This window comes from Micromys minutus (genome assembly GCF_963924665.1).
Source record: "Micromys minutus genome assembly, chromosome: X".
NCBI lineage: Eukaryota > Metazoa > Chordata > Mammalia > Rodentia > Muridae > Micromys > Micromys minutus.
In genome coordinates this window covers 44287253-44301093 of record NC_137970.1, presented here as the reverse complement: position 1 = coordinate 44301093, position 13841 = coordinate 44287253, and the positions used below count along the sequence as shown (strand labels likewise).

Sequence of the window (13841 nt, the reverse complement as noted above, 5' to 3'; positions counted from 1 at the left end):
AAAGAAATAGAAGAAGTCATCAGAAGTCTCCCAACCAAAAAAAGCACAGGTCCAGATGGGTTCAGTGCAGAATTTTATCAGACATTTGTTGAGGATATAACACCAATACTCTCCAAAATATTCCAAAAGATAGAATCAGATGGAATACTACCTAACTCATTTTTTGAGGCTACAATAACCCTCGTACCTAAACCACACAAAGACCCTACAAGGAAAGAGAACTTCAGACCAATCTCACTTATGAACATTGATGCAAAAATACTCAACAAATCCTTGCAAACCGAATCCAAGAACACATTAAAACGATCATTCATCATGACTAAGTAGGCTTCATCCCTGGGATGCAGGGATGGTTTAATATAAGGAAATCAATCAATGTAATCCACCATATAAACAAACTCAAAGATAAAAATCACATGGTCATCTCACTAGATGCTGAGAAAGCATTTGACAAAATCCAACACCCCTTCATGTTAAAAGTCCTGGAAAGAACAGGAATCCAAGATCCATACATAAACATAATAAAAGCAATATACAGCAAACCAACAGCCAACATCAAACCTAATGGCGAGAAACTTGAAGCAATCCCACTAAAATCAGGGACTCGACAAGGCTGCCCTCTCTCCCCCTACCTATTCAACATAGTACTGGAAGTCCTGACTGGAGCAATTAGACAGCAAAAGGAGATCAAGGGGATACAAATCGGAAAGGAAGAGATAAAAACATCACTCTTTGCTGATGACATGATAGTGTACTTGAGTGACCCCAAAAATTTCACCAGAGAACTTCTACAGCTGATAAACAAGTTCAGCAGAGTGGCTGGATACAAAATTAACTCAAACAAGTTAGTAGCCTTCCTATACTCAAAGAACAAACATGTGGAGAAAGAAATTAGGGAAAAGGTACCCTTCACAATCGTCACAAAAACTATGAAATACCTTGGTGTGACTCTAACTAAGCAAGTGAACGACCTGTACGACAAGAACTTCAAACCTCTAAAGTAAGAAATTGAGTAGGATCTCAGAAAATGGAAAGATCTCCCATGCTCATGGAATGGAAAGATCAACATCTTAAAAATGGCCATCCTACCAAAAGCAATCTACAAATTCAATGCAATCCCCATCAAAATTCCAACCCAGTTCTTCATGGAACTGGAAAGATCAATGTGCAATTTCATATGGAATAACAAAAGACCTAGAATAGCTAAATCCCTCCTCAACAACAACAACAAAAAAAAAAAAAAACATCTGCGGGAATCACTATCTCTGACCTCAAGCTATATTACAAGGCAATTGTGCTGAAAACTGCATGGTACTGGTACAGAAATAGGCATGTGGATCAATGGAATAGAATAGAAGATCCAGAAATGGGCCCTCATGTATATGGTCACCTGATTTTTGACAAAGGAGCAGTAAACATTCAATGGAAAAAGGACAGCCTATTCAACAAATGGTGCTGGCCCAACTGGCACTCAGCATGCAAAAGAATGAATATAGACCCTTTCTTAACTCCTTGTACAAAGCTCAAGTGTAAGTGGATCAAAGATCTCCCCATTAAACCAGATAAACTGAAACTATTAGGTAAGAAAATAGGGAAAACCTTAGAACAAATAGGCACAGGAGAAAATTTCCTGAACAAAACACCAATGGCTCAAGCTCTAAGGTCAAAGATTAACAAATGGGACTTAATGAGATTGCAAAGTTTCTGTAAGGCTAAGGACATCCTCAAGAAAACAAAATGGCAACCAACAGAATGGGAAAAGATCTTTACCAACTCCACATCAGATAGAGGCCTGATATCCAAGGTATAAAAGGAACTCAAAAAGCTAGACACCAGAGAATCAAATAACACTATTTAAAATTGGGGTACAGAGCTAAACAAAACGTTCTCAGCTGAATAACACCGAATGGCCGTGAAACATCTGAGGAAGTGCTGGACATCTTTAGCCATCAAGGAAATGCATATCAAAACAACCCTGAGATTCCACCTCACACCAGTCAGATTGGCCAAGATCCAAAAGTCAGATGACAGCAGATGCTGGAGAGGCTGCGGAGAAAGAGGAACACTTCTCCACTGTTGGTGGGGTTGCAAACTTATACAACCACTCTGGAAATCATTCTGGCAATACCTCAGAAAATTGGATATAGTACTACCTGAAGACCCAGCTATTCCACTTCTGGGCATATACCCCAGAGACACTTTAATACACAACAAAGATACATGCACCACAATGTTCATAGCGGCTCTATTTATAATAGCCAGAAGCTGGAAAGAACCCAGATGTCCTTCAGAAGATTAATGGATACAAAAATTGTGGTACATTTACACAATGGAATACTACTCAGCCACCAGAAACAATGACTTAACCAAATTCTTAAGAAAATGGCTGCATCTAGAGAATATCATCCTGAGTGAGATAACCCAGTCACTAAAGAACAGACATAATATGCAGTCACTGATAGTGGGATGCTAACCCCAGAGGCTTGCACTCCCCCAGAAACAACTCACAGACTGTATGAAGTCCAAGAAATAAAGAAAACAAAAAAAAAATATTTACAAAACAAGAAGACTTTGACTATTTCCATGTTGCATTTTGTTTTGCATGTACTTTATGCTCATGGTAACTATTAGGTTTTGAATGCATACTGTCAAGCCCTTGAAAATATCAAGTACTGACTAAAAAATATATTCACATAGTTTTATGGAAAAATAATTTTAATATCTGAAAAAACAGTACTCATAAAAATGTATAATTTTAAGCAAGAAATGTTTAAAATCTGTACATTTATCTTTGTTTTGTAAAATAAAGTCGTTTAAAAACAAAGAGTTCATTACACACACACACACACACACACACAAAAAAAAAAGAGAAATTTGAGGTTTGGCAATACAGCCTAAAAAAAACATTATAAAGGAAGACACAGAAAATTATAGATCAGAATAAGAGACAGAAAGATGAAAATGAAGATGGGAGACAGGAGTTGAAAAAAAGTTTAGAACAAAATACACAGCAGCTTACAGATCATACTGAGCAGCACAGAGAAAATAATGAGGTTTGGAAGCAAGACTTGGAGAATATTTTTTTAATTAATAAATCAAAAATTAATGGACAGTAGACTATTAGAATTGCAATATAAAGAAAAACTCAAAATGTGGAGGCAGAACCTTGAACAGAGAATATAGGAACTCAAGGAACAGGATAAGCAACAAAAGGAGAGACATGAAACATGGATACAGAACTTAAGGGAGGAATTTAAAATTTCAATCAATGAAAATATTTAGGTAGAGACAGAAGTTAAAATTAGAGAAAGCCAACCAAAAGTTGTTAGAAAGCAAACTTAAGTCTATCCAGTTAATGTACAACAAAGACCTCCAGACAGTGACGATCCACGGGGTTATAAAAATTTTGAATGGCAACCTGTGGATGTACTAAAACTGAGAAAATTTAAGGAAAGTGTTACTAATTTTAAAATGCACTCACCATTTGTAAAACAAATCCTAATTTCTTGGGCTATTAAAAATAAAACAATCTCTGGTACATATGCTGCTAGAGCCATAGGTCTCTTCATAAGAGCTCATTGGTTGGTGTTCTAGTGTCTGGGAATTCTGAAGGGTTTGGTTGTTTGATTCGGTTGCTCTTCCCATGGGGTGCAGACCCTTTCTGCTCCTTCAGGCCTTTCTCTTTGAGAAAGCTTCTTCATTGAGGACCATGTGTCCAGTCTGATGGTTAGCTGCAAACTTCCTAAACTGTATCTGTATGATTCTGGCAGAACCTCCAAGGAGGCATCCATATCTGGCTTCTGTCAGTAAGCACTTCTTGGTATCAGCAGCAGTGCTTGGGTTAGGTGGCTGCATATGGGGTAGGACTAAAGCTTCTACATTTTGGTCTTCCTTATTGAGCTTCATATGGTCTTTGATCTGTATCTTGGGTATTCCATGCTTTTAGGCTAATATCCACTTATCAGTGAGTACATACCATGTGAATACATTTCTGATTGTGTTACCTCACTCAGGATATTTTTTAGTTCCATCTATTTGCCTACAGTGGTTGCAATAGCTCTCAATCCAACTAACAATGAAAGAATGTTCCTCTTTCTCCACATCCTTGCCAGCATCTGCTGTCACCTGAGTTTCTGATCTTAGTCATTATGACTGGTATGAGGTTGGATCTCAAAGTTGTTTTTTTTTTTTTTTTTTTTTTTTGCATTTATCTGATGAATATTGATGGTGAACATTTCCATAGGTGCTTCTCAGCTATTTGGCATTTCTCAGTTGAGAATTCTTTGTTTACTTATGTCCCCTATTTTTAATAGGATTATTTGATTCTCTGGGGTCTAATTTCTTGAGTTCTTTGTATATATTGGATATTAGCCCTCAATCAGATCTAGAATTGGTAAGAAAAATAGAATTTCCCAATTTGTTGATTACCATTTTGTTCTAATGACAGTGTCCTTTAACTTTGCAATATTTTGATATCCCATTTGTCAATTCTTAAACTTAGAGCATAAGCCATTGGTCTTCTTTTCAGGAAATCTTCCCCAGTGCCTATATCTTCTAAGATCTTCCCCACTTTCTCTTCTATTAGTTTCAGTGTACATGGCTTTATGTGGAGGTCCTTGATCCACTTAGACTTGAGATTTGTATAAGTAGATAAGGAAGGATTGATTTGTATTCTTCTACATGCTGACTGCCAGTTGGACCAGCACCATTTGTTGAAGATGCTGTTCTTTTCCACTGGTTGTTTTAAGCTCCTTTGTCAAAATCAAATGACCCTAGATACATGGGTTCATTTCTGGGACTGCAATCCTATTCCATTGATCTACTTGTCTGTCTCTGTACCAAGACCATTCATTTTTTAAAATTATGATTGCTCTACAGTATAGCTTGAGGTCAGTGATGGTAATTCCCCCAGAAGTTGTTTACTCTGTACTGATTTCAGGCTAAACATGTGCAAGTGGTATTCACCTTTTTTATTTTAGAAATATACTCTTTAAAACATGTACATATTTTGTTAATTCCTTGAGAATTTTATATACTGTGTTTTAATCATATTTACTCTGTTTCCTTCTGCTTTTTGCAGATCACCCTCTCCTTCTCTTTTGCATCAAGTCCAATTTGTGCTTCCCAAACATTCTTGGATACATAGCCTTCCACTGGAACAGTCAACTTATCCTGGGCTACACTGTTAGACAAAACTTATTTTTCCTTCTATCAGGTAACATTTGGCGATTTCTCCTTGGTTAGAGGTGGAACTTCCTGTTCAACTCTCCTCTCCTTTTTGCGATTTGGTCTGGCTTGAGCTGGCACAGATCTTATGCAGGCAGTCACATCTACTGATTTCAGTTCAGCTCTTCTTTTTTTCTAGATACAATAAATAAATTTGTTTTCACCATAGGGATAACATATTGTACCTCTCTGCCAATGTTCCTCGAAAACTTTCCATGTCAAAACAATTTGACAGCAGATACAAACAAATAAATATGCAATGATTTTTCTTATGATCCTTTAAATACGCATGTAATTCCATGCCATTAGCATTAGGATCACAGTGCATAGAATCTAAATATAAACAGTTGGGGTGGCTTTCATTGTATTGTTTGATCCCTCACTTTCCTTATAATCCTACAATAACTAATAAATTCATCTCATAGGCCCTGTCATGCATTAATCACTGAGTGGCAAAGTTAGGTAACTTTCTCTTCTAACCTCCATTGCCAGCAATGAATGTCTCCAAACCACTGAAGAAGTCACTGTTATTGCACAATACTGAGGACCTGGATCATTTCCAAAAGCTTAAAAAAATGAAATTACAAAATGGAATTATAATTCACATTTTCTGATACCTGCATTAATACTGTATGACTAATAAAACTATATCAATTCGTTGGACTGAACCAGCACTCAACATGTGCCCAGGGTGCACACGAGTAAAAATGCAGTAAAAGGAAGTAGTCTTCATTGCCTATAGGTCACTTCCAGTCAAAGGTTAAAGTTCAAATACTGAATGATCCAAGTGCTCATCTTCTCAGTAGGATTATCTTCTGCAATGAGGATGAGAACAGTGGCATCAACGAGTATCATCATGATACCTCATTTTGTTTTCTTTGGATTCTTGTTATATGCTCAAACATAAAAGGAATTATGTTCTGGTCGTCTCTTTTCTTTGCAGCTGGAAAGCATGCTGATAATGCTGAGACAGATTGGCTATAGTGAGGGCACCTGGGACCAGTCTTATGTTAGAATGGATAAACAGATATGACCATTGCTATACACATGAGAATGAACAGGAATATTTTCATCAGTAAACATGAACTGAGGACAGTCAAAAGGGTATGGACTACTAAATTTAAAAAGAATTTCCCTTTCATATAAGGTTCCTGGTGTACCTTCCATGTCTATGATTCACTGGGTAATTGAAGTCTGAATGTTCTTTTCATTTAAAGTCATTCCATGAGGTGGGTCATTCTGCAAAGCCAACAGTTCCTTTTGTAGTCTTTTCTGAATTGACACCTGAGACACAGGGGGCAAAGCCTCCTTGCTGGAGTCACACTGCTCAGCTATTAGGTAGGCAGATGATATCATCTTCTTGGACTTTGGAACAGAGAAAGCTCATTTTCCCATTGTAGGGGAATACCATGGTGCTGAGGTGGAGAAGGTTGTTGGGACAGGAAGCTCTTTCATGGAGGCAATGAGAAGAAGAGGAGGGATGGGATTGGTGCAAAGCAGATAAGATCTGAAATGTAAATATAGAGAATATCCAATTTTAAAAAAGGAGGAAAAAGCAATCTAAGACCTCTAGCTGCTAGTCTTTTTGCCCATTCTTCCAAAAGGAACTTTGTCTTTAGAAGAAAAGATATGGTATATACATTTCATTTATTAACCATAATTTGACACTATTCTATTCTCTGTACCTTGGTTAGTTGTGGGTCTCTCTGGTGATAATCATCTAAATCAAACTAAAGCTACTCTGGTAAGAGTCGAGATACCATAACATATGAATTAAATAACAATTCTTGGAAGTTGACTTAATACTATGTCCATTAAGCAGAATACTAATATCAAGTTCTCTCCTAGGGCCTATGATCTGTTTAACCAGAGATTCTTAGTTCTGTAATGTGTCTATGTAGAAAACATTAAATTACCAGAGTGGCTGGTTACTCAAAGGACATACAGAGATGACTTGCCTTGTCAGTCACTTCTGTAATTCATAGGGTGTACAGCTAATGCACTATGATGATTACTTTACTTTTTTGGTCATATGCAAAGCACCATCAAGCATCCTAAAAACAATCCAGAGGGAAGAAGTGTCCAGATCTGTCCCAGATCAATTTTTTTATGTTCTATTTCTCAAGTATATAGTGTCTTCAGCAGAAGAGTTTTCTTTTTAATTTTCTTTTCTTTTATTAGATATTTTCTTTACTTGCATTTCAAATATTAGCCCCTTTCCCAGTTTCCCCTCCATAAACCCCCTATCCCACCTCCCCTGCTTCTATGAGTATGTTGCTCCCTCCACCACCACATTTTCCTGCTCCCTTGCCCTGTCATTCCCCTGCACAGAATTAAGCTTTCACAGAACTAAGGGCTTCTCCTTTCATTGATGCCAGACAATTCCATTCTCTACTACATATGCAGTTGGAGCTATGGGTCTCTCCATGTGTACTCTTTGTTCAGTTGTTCAGTCCCTCAGAGCTCTAAGGGATCTGGATGGTCGATATTGTTGTTCTTCCTATAAGGTTTCAATCCCCTTAGCTCCTTCAGTCCTTTCTCTAACTCCTCCATTGGACTCCCCATGCTCAGTCCACTGGTTAGATGCAAGTATCCTCATGCATCAGTAAGACTCTGGCAGAGTCTCTCAGGAGATATCCAAATCAAGCTCCTTTCAGGAAGCACTATTTGGCAACAACAATAGTGACTGTGTTTGGTGGCTGTATATGGGATAGCTCTCCAGGTGGGGTAGTCTCTGAATGGCCTTTCAGTCTCTGCTCCACAATTTGTTACTGTATTTTCTCCTTTTAGTATTCTGTTCCTGCTTCCAAAAAGGACTGAGGCATCCACACATTGGTCTTCCTTCTTGAGTTTCATGTGGTCTGTGAACAAATGGGACCTCATAAAATTGCAAAGCTTTTGTAAGGCAAAGGACACTGTCATTACTATAAAACAGCACCAACAGATTAGGAAAAGATCTTTACTAATTCTACATCCGATGGAGGGCAATATCCAACATACAATGAAATCAAGAAATTAGATTCCAGAGAATCAAATAACCCCATTAAAATGGTCTATAGCACTAAATAAAGAATTACCAACTGAGGAATATAGAATGACCAAGAAGCACTTGAAGGAATGTTCAACTCCCTTAGTCATCAGGGAAATGCAGATCAAAATAACACTGAGATTCTACCTCACAACAGTCAGAATGGCTAAGATAAAAAATGCAAGTAACAGAAGATTTTGGCAAGGATATGGAGAAAACAGAATACTCCTCCATTGTTGGTGGAATTGCAAGCTGGTACAACCACTCTGAAAGTTATCGTACTGATTCCTCAGACAATTGAACATAGTACTACTTGGTGACTCAGCTGTTGCACTCCTGGACATATACCCAAAATTTGCTCCAACATATTACAAGCACACATGTTCCACCGTGTTCATAGCAGCCTTATTTATAATAGCCAGAAGCTGGAAATAACCCATATTTCTTTCAACAGAGGAATTGATACAGAAAATTTGGTACATTTATACAGTAGAGTATTACTCAGCTATTACAAAGTGATTTCATATGATTCTTAAGCAAATAATTAAAATTTGTGAGATTAAAAATATTATCCTGAGTGAGATAACCTAGTCACAGAAGAACACACATGGTATGTACTCACTTATAAGTGGATATTAGCCCAAAAGCTCAGAATACCCAAGATACAATCCACAGCCCACATGACGTTCAAGAATTTGGAAGACCAAAGAGTGGAAGCTTCAGCCCTTCTTAGAAGGGGAAACAAAATATTCACAGGAGGAAATACAGAGGCAAAGTATAGAGCAGAGACTGAAGGAAAGGTCATCCAGAGACTGCCCCATGTGGAGATCCATCCCTTATATAGTCACCAAACCCAGATCATAGTGTGGAAGCCAAGAAGTGCATGTGCACAGGAGCCTGATATAGATGTCTCTTGAGAAATATAGTCAGAAGCCTGAGAAATATAGTCAGAAGCTATCAACCAATCAGCATGGTGTCCCCAGTAGAGGAGTTAGAAAAAGGACAAAAGGAGCTGAAAGAGTTTGCAACTCCACAGGAAGAACAACATTATCAACCAAACAGACCTCCCACAGAGGTCACAGAGACTAAACCACCAACCAAAGAGTACATATGAAGGGACACATGGCTCCATCAGCAAATGTATCAGGGGATGGCCTTATTTTGCATCAGTGAGAGGAGAGACCCATGGCCCTGTGAAGGATTAATATCCCCTTATAGAGAAGTGCCTGGGTGGGGACTTGGGAGGGAGTGGATTGGTTGGTAGATGGCAGACACTTTCATAGAGGAAGGAGAAAATTTCCCCAGAGGGGAAATTGGAAAAAGGGATAACATTTGAAATGCAATTAAAGAAAATATCCAATAAAAACTAAAAATATATTAAAAACAAAACCTGTCTTCATGATTCATTAGCCATTTTCTAACCTCTATTTGTATTTCAAATTATATATATATGATATTATGTATCAGTATTAATATATGTATATATTCAAAGCCAACATCTGTAAATAAGAGAAAATATATGACATTTATCAGTGTAGGTCTGTATTACATCACTCAGATTAACTTTTTATAGCTTTATTATCCCACCTGAAATTTTTATAATTTTATATTTTATATCTGAGTCATATTCTATTATATAAATATACTATATTTCATTTGTATTTTCGTTGATGGATATAAATATCTACACTTTATTTATTTTAGACACCAGAGAGATATGAGTAGTAGTAGTAATAATATTTTGTTAAGTAATTAGGAGAAAGGGACATTTTTTATTAAGTCATTTAAGAATAAGGATAACACTTACACCTAACTGGGTTCCTAGTCTATCCTAAATAGATGCGCCTAGTCTTACTGAAGCTTATGCCAAGGCCATAGGAGGACTCTCTTCTTTTAAGGAGAAAGGGAAGAGGGGTAAATGGGGGTGGGGTGAGAAGGAAGGAGTAAGAGGAGATGAGGGAAGGGAAGCTGTGATTAAGACACACACACACACACACACACACACACACACACACACACACATATATATATATATATATATATATATATATATGTTCCTGCATTTCTCTCGAGTCAGTGTAATACCTATTTCCAACATTTTGACCATGCTAGGTATAACTTGAGTAACTCAGGACAGAGTAACATGAATATTACAGTATTGCTTTGAATTATTCTGCATCTCATTTATCTCTATATTTGACATGTTATTTAGTATGTACTGATAAAATGTTTATTAAATAAATATATGCTTCAATAAATATGACAAAGTATCCCATTTGTCAATAAAATAAGTAAGCTTTTCACAGAGCACTTTGCATGTCTTGCCTTAAGTTTTGATGTTTCCTACTTTCCTATTTTCATGTACAGGAATGGAAAATCTGTGGGCCAAAATAGGGCCCAACCCAGAATTAATTCTGAGGGTAATTTGTAGTATCTAATTTTCTCATTTGCAAGAAAACTGTTATAGTATCTCTTTAATTTTCACCCACGTTGTCCTTAAAACAATGAAGAGAAGAAAAAGACACTGATATCAAATTAGTTTTGAATGTTTGTACCAACGTCTGACACTCTCCAAATTTAAGACAAAAACTCAACATGTCAGCTACCTTGGAATGTACTCTACTCTAAATAAATCATGCATACATAGATATATTATGTAAGGCCTTGATTGCATACAATTTGGTAAAGTGTTAGAGTTGTAAGAATCCTATATACAACAGAGTTTGAATTGTTCCTTTTATAAATCGTCACATCAGAACCTAGAAAATGGGAGATATTGAAGCATGAATTGCTAATATCCAGCTTAGTATTCTCACCAGACTATAGGATTTTCACTGATGGTCACTCCCCCCTCAAGAAATCTCATCAGTACCCTTTAAGTTTTGTCATAGTTTTCTGTATGAGAAATACCATGCAGACAGAAAAAAAAAACCACAGGCTTCTGTCTCATTTAGGTGCTGCACTGATGATAGATTATACGTTTATTTAGGCTGGGACTGTTTGCTGATATATTGATAGGAAGATCCGGAACCCTCAGGCTCTTCTGCCTCTGTCACCATGCTAAGCCAGTAATACTGGTGCATGTTTGCATAGTGCCTTCCTCTTTGTGTTTTGTAGTAATAGAAGTCACAGGCCAAAAACATGGTAACATAGCTATGTGATGTATCTTAGGACCCACAGTTTCAGACTGTGAAGACATGAGCACAGGCTTAAAAGAAATGAGGCTGAACTAGAAGACCTCTGATTGGCAGATGAGCGGAAAGCACTAAAGCAATTCAAAACAATACTGGTCTTCCAAAACTCACTTTTCTAATCTTGGCTGGCCCTAAACAAGTTACTTAACCTCTTTGACCTTGGTTTCCTCATCTGTAAAATGAGAATAATAAGATAGGGTTCAAGTATTTTAATAGAGCTATGAAAACAGTTTGGAAGTGGTGGTATAATAAAAGGATTTTCGTGAGTATATCTGGACTTCTTTATTTCTCTACCTACTTTCCCTCTTTTCCCATTATCTCTGTTTCTGAGAAAGAGTCCAGCTATAGTATTCATATTGGTTTGATACTCTGGCCTCAGCCTCCTGAGTGCTTATCTTGTAGTGGATTTGTACTAATCTAATTTCCTACATCATGTAAACACAATAGGAACTATCAGCTCTTTTTTTCTAACAAATGTAGAAAAAGAAAACATGGAGTTGTTAAAAGTATCATTGTGTGCTTATTTTAAATGTACTAATTCCCCAAAACACTTATTTCCAAATGCCCAGATCACATTAGCAATGGTATTAATTGTATAGGTCAATTTTTCATTATTGGGGTTAACCATGGATCTGAAATCCCATACTAAAAGAGAATGAAGAACAAATGTTGTGGCATAACATCATTATTTTCACCAAATAACTCCAAGAGAAATGTCACTATAGATTACCTTTAAAGACTGCAGTTGTTTTAGATTCACCAGTGCAGGGAGGAACAGAAGAAAACAAATCTGATTCCAGGACAATCATGTTCAAGTATTCATATAGAATAGATCAGCTTTCTCCCCAAAGCTTTCATTTTGCTATCCATAAAATAAAATTATCTACTTCTTGTAATTATTATGGAAGCCAAGTAGAGGACATAGAACGATGACCGCCATAGTTAGTCTTGTGTGGTTACTAAAGACTGCCTACTTACTTTGCCTCTGGGTAAGCACTTAGATTAATGGGCTGTATTTTTTTACTTCATTTCACTTGGTACCTAAAGATATAGGATAAGGATAGGGAGAGATATGAAGATGAAAAGTCTAAAAATTGCAATAGAGATTTTCAAATAAAGCAGAACTTATCACAAGTATATAAGAAAACTGAAACAGAAGAAAATGAACATTGGAAGCTAGAGAGTCTTCAACAACTTCAAAGATTCTTTATTGGAATGATTAGACAATTATCTATTTACTTGAATACCTTGACAGCTGGATTTCTCCTCACTTCAGCTTGAATACAGTAAAAGAACATATTTTGTTTCAACCCAATATGGTGACTTTCGGCTTTCCACTTATGTGACTTTTGATCTCATATGAGAAAGATAATTTTGTGTGTTCATGAGTGTGTGTTCAATATGAACAAATAAAAATTTCTAGACCATATTAATAATCTGTACCTTTGTATCAGGTTCAACCAAGGTATGGTTATTTGGTGGAAAGCATGGTAGCCTAAGTTTTAGGAACAGCTTATCTTTTAAGGAGGTATGGTTTTGAATGAAATATGGTTTTGGCAGGGAACATGATAGAATAATATAGCTCTCTGCTTTTGGGTTGAGGAATTGAAGTAGACATAAGCAGAGATGTGAACTGATTAGGAAATGTAAGAACATCTGTTTTGGAGGAAGAAATGTGTTTTTGGAGTTGGTATTTTAACTCCTAACAGCAATCTCTATATAATGCAACCTGATTTTCTGATTCCTCTGCACAATGACTTACCAATATTGAATATTCATCTCCATGATCTTCATTGAGTTTTAAATTAGCCAAGTTAAGGAACTAAAAAATACCATTTATCTCACAACTTCAAGGTAAATAAAAGTCAAACCTGCTCTATGTGTTTTTTGATTCTATGCTATTTCCATCATACACAACTTTTGGCTTTTCTCATTATAACCAAAAGAAGGTGTACTGAATTAACCACCTCTAATTATCTAAATAGAGTATCTAGGGCATGTGAACCAGGTTAATATTTATAGTCAAAGTAGGCACCATACTTTCAAAAACCAGGTGAAGTTTTCTATTTCATTGGTTCCATCCTAATATGACTCTACTTGATACTGGTACATAGTCAAAATCACATGGCCTGGAAAGAAGAAAGAGTGCAATATTTATTTTTAATGACTAGAATCTCAGTTATAGAATATGAAATATCTCTGGGAAGGATAGTACTGATGGTTGTATGACATTGTGAATATACCTTAAAATACTAAGACTGTACCTTTTGAGTAATCTGGATTTTATTGTGATTTAAGAACAAAATTTTCTTTGAAAACTAAAAAAATGTTTTATAGTTTTGAGAACTGAGAAGGTTATATTGCTATACACATATATTCCTTATACTTTGGAT

The 13841-nt window shown here is 36.5% G+C and overlaps 1 pseudogene across 1 annotated transcript; it reads right to left on the bottom strand.

Moving 5' to 3' along the window:
• Positions 1–5979: 5979 nt before the first annotated feature.
• On the bottom strand, positions 5980–6582 carry LOC308414905 (annotated as a pseudogene). The gene is made up of 2 exons: positions 6286–6582; positions 5980–6230 (listed from the first exon to the last, which is right to left on the bottom strand). The product of its transcript is annotated as an uncharacterized misc_RNA (transcript).
• Positions 6583–13841: the final 7259 nt, after the last annotated feature.